This window comes from Protobothrops mucrosquamatus, unplaced genomic scaffold, assembly GCF_001527695.2.
Source record: "Protobothrops mucrosquamatus isolate PMUCROS unplaced genomic scaffold, P.Mucros_1.0 scaffold2979, whole genome shotgun sequence".
Taxonomy (NCBI): domain Eukaryota; kingdom Metazoa; phylum Chordata; class Lepidosauria; order Squamata; family Viperidae; genus Protobothrops; species Protobothrops mucrosquamatus.
This window is the reverse complement of record NW_015388999.1, coordinates 32,009-36,143: the sequence shown is the minus strand read 5'-3', so window position 1 is coordinate 36,143 and position 4,135 is coordinate 32,009.

The window sequence follows — 4,135 nt, the reverse complement described above, 5'->3', positions numbered from 1 at the left end:
TCACTGACCAAGTTGCATGTTTTCTAAATTGGAACAAAGGATTGAATGTGACTTGTGTTTATAAAATAAACTCCATTGCTTCAAGGGGAAAAATAATGGAAGATGAGCCAAGAGATAAATAGAATTTAGGTAGTATATATATGTGTGTGTGTTTGCACTGATGATGTTACCTAGTTTGGTAATGAAACATCTGCAAGAAAACCACCAAGTTCAGAGAGCACTAAGGACCTCACAGTTCAACCCTGAGCTACAAATATTCTCTTCTATCAATGAAGCATTCCTTTTGTTGGAAGTAATTCTCTTTATCTGTCAAGACCATGGTAATTCACAACAATATATATGCTATGAAAAGCCTTCCTTAATTTTTATTCCACTAGTTTGCCCATGGACATTGTTTGACTGAAGCATTTTCCAATCATAAAAAGGATGGAGGTAATTTGTCCCCACCCCTTACACCTCCATAACATACATGTATGTGGTAGTTTGGAACCTGCAGCGGAAAAAGATAACACAAAAATCCCTTTGGGTGGACTTAGAATTCGGCTGCTTTATTTGCCTCATGCCTCATTCTTCTTCTCACTTTGATTCATTGTGCCTTGCTAGAAATGTCAAGAAGCAAGAGAAAGATGAATGAAAATCTTTTGGGGTGAGCACCCTTCAGAACATAATAACATTATGTCACATGCAATACAGCCTTTGCAGATAGATAGGCAGGGAAGTAGGAAATGGCCACATCATGATTGATGGCCTAAAATTGCCTTAACACACACACACACACATGCACTGAAGAAATATATCATGGATTTATTGAAAAAAGTTTTTAGAATAGAGTGGAGTGGAGTGGAGTGGAGTGGAGTGGAGTGGGGTGGAGTGGAGTGGAGTGGAGTGGAGTGGAGTGGAGTGGAGTGGAGTGGAGTGGAGTGGAATGGAATGGAATAGAATAGAATAGAATAGAATAGAATAGAATAGAATAAGATTCTTTATTGATCAAGTGTGATTGGACACACAAGGAATTTATCTCTGGTGCATAAGCTCTCAGTGTACATATAAGCAACCAAGTGATAAATCATAAATCATAAGATGCAATCATAAATCATAAGATACAACCAACAAAATGATAGTCATATGATACCAATAGGAGTAGGCAATAGGAAAGATAAGAAGGATAATAGTAATACAGCCTATTACATGGTTAGATGTCCTTAGGCACAAGACAGTGCTGTGGGGGAAAAACTGTCTTTGTGTCTAGGGTTTTTTTTGCCATGCAATGCCCTATAGCAGCATCCTGGGGGGAGAAGTTGAAACAGTTTATGTCCAGGATATGAGGGATCTGTAGATATTTTCTCTGCCTCTTTGTGGCTCGTGCAATATGCAGTCCTCAGTGGAAGACAGGCTGGTTATGATTGTTTTTTCTGCAGTCCTAACTATCTGTTTGATAGTTGTACCTGTCTGTACCTGTCTTGTTTGGCTGCTGTACCAAACCAGACAGATTTCAGGAAAAAAAAATCTGAACTTTAAAAGGATGAAATTGTAGCCTGAGAACCATGTCCAGAGCAACTTGAAATATTTTTTCAGCCCACTCTCAATGCTCCCTTGATTCATGCGGCTTTTTTCAGAGATACAAAATAATCAAATTCATAATTACAGCAAATAACAGCTGCCAAGTGTTTTGCTGCAATAGCCAAGTGGAAAATGTAAGCTGCTTATTAACATCAAGAGAAAGACATTACAAGGATGGTGCAATTGGTCAGCCTTTGTAGTTTAAAAAATATGAGTAAGCAGTTTGGGGCTGTGCAGAGGGCTTTGAAGAAAGGATAAGCTTCCTTTTTTCATGTTCAGTTCCTGGTTTGTGTCAGTTCTTCTACATTTAAACTTAACAAGTGGCTTTATTCTGTCTTTGCTCTACCACACTCTCAAGCAACTGTACTCTCAATTCTGCACAGTGTCTCTGGCTAAGCATCTAGAGAAACTTGCCCAGAAGCACACAGTGCTTCCTTATCATGGTCAAACTCCCCAAAGAGCTCCTTCCTGCCTTTATTAGCACACTCTCATGCTAGCTTTCAGATGAACAGAGCTGAAGAAACATGAACTGCCAACTCTACAATACCTATCAGAATAAGAACAGATTATCAGAATTGACCTGCAAAAGTCCAGGCAACCACTAGGTGATGACAGGGAGATACAAAACACTATTTTTAAAAAAATAATCGAATTGTCCTCTGGATTTTTGCAATCTAGAGTGGGTAGCCCAAATACATACGATCTTGATCATCTGTCCACCCTAGATGAGTTCAAATCACCAGGACCAGATGGACTACACCCCAAGGTTCTGAAGGAACTGGCAGATGTGCTCTCAGAACCACTGAATTATATCTTTCAAAGATCCTGGAGCACTGGGGAACTATCAGAGGACTGGAAAAGAGCTGATGTAGTTCCCATCTTCAAAAAAGGGGAAAAAATGGATCCAGGAAACTACAGACCTATCAGCCTGACCTCAATACCTGGGAAGATCTTGGAAAAGATAATCAAGCAACGAATCAGCGAACACCTAGAGGCAAACAAAGTCATTACCAAAAGCCAAAATGGGTTTGTGAAAAACAGATCATGCCAGACAAATCTTATTGCATTCTTTGACAAAATTAGTGGACCAGAGGAATGCTGTGGATATAATTTACTTGGACTTCAGTAAGGCATTTGATAAAGTAGACCACAACCTACTACTTAATAAGATAGAAAAATGTGGGTTAGACAGCATCACCACCAGATGGATTCGTAGCTGGACTCAACGTGTGGTCCTCAATAGAATTGCATCTATATGGAGGGAAGTGTGTAGTGGGGTGCTCCACGGTCTTTTTCTGGGCCCAGTGCTCTTCAACATCATCAATGATTTGGATGAGGGGATAGATGGGGAACTCATCATATTTGTAGACAACACTAAGCTGGCAGGAATAGCTAACACTCCAGAAGGTAGGCTTAAGATATAGAATGATCTTGACAGACTTGAACATTGGGCACTATCTAACAAAATGAAATTCAATGGTGAAAAAGGTTCTACATGTAGGCAAGAAAAACCAAATGCACAGGTATAGTATAGGTGGTACCTTGCTCAATAGTAGCAACTGTGAGAGGGATCTCAGAGTCTTAGTGGACAATCACTTAAATATGTGCCAGCAGTGTGTTGCAGCTGCCAAAAAAGCAGACACAGTGCTAGGTTGCATTAACAGAGGGATAGAATCAAGATCACGTGAAGTGTTAATACCACTTTACAATGCCTTAGTAAGGCCACACTTGGAATACTGCATCCAGTTTTGGTCACCACGATGTAAAAAAGATGTTGAGACTCTAGAAATGGTACAGAGAAGAACAACAAAGATGATCAGGGGACTGGAGGCTAAAACATATAAGGAACGGCTACTGGAATTGGGTATGTCTAGTTTAACGAAGAGAAGGACGAGGGGGGACATGATAGCAGTGTTCCAATATGTCAGGGGCTGCCACAAAGAAGAGGGAGTCAAGCTATTCTCCAAAGCACCTGAGGGCAGGACAAGAAGCAATGGATGGAAACTAACCAAAGAGAGAAGCAACCTAGAACTAAGGAGAAACTTCCTGACAGTTAGAGCAATTAATCAGTGGAACGACCTGCCTCCAGAGGCTGTGAATGCTCCAACATTGGAAGTTTTTAAGAAGAGACTGGACAGTCATTTGTCTGAAATGGTATAGGGTTTTCTGCCTGAGCAGGGGGTTGGACTAGATGACCTCCAAGGTCCCTTCCAACTATTATTATTATTATTATCATAAAAATAAGTTCCTGGAGGTACTTAATACAGGAATCCTGTGCAGATCTGAGTCTGTATTTCCATCAATGACGAAAACAAACAAAATAGAGATGAGGCAATGGCAATACAAATAGCCACTTTGCTCTCTCAAGATGAGACAGCTCCATGACTTCAGGACTATATCAGTCCTTAAATAGAAGCATTTTTTTCTAAACAAATTTATCAAATATGATTAATTTATCAAATTAACTGCCATCAACCCAATGATGACAAGTCTGCCCAATTAGTAATTATATTTTAGATTTTAAAGTGAACCACCAAAAAACCAAATGCAATTTCACCCCAAAATTTTATTTCAA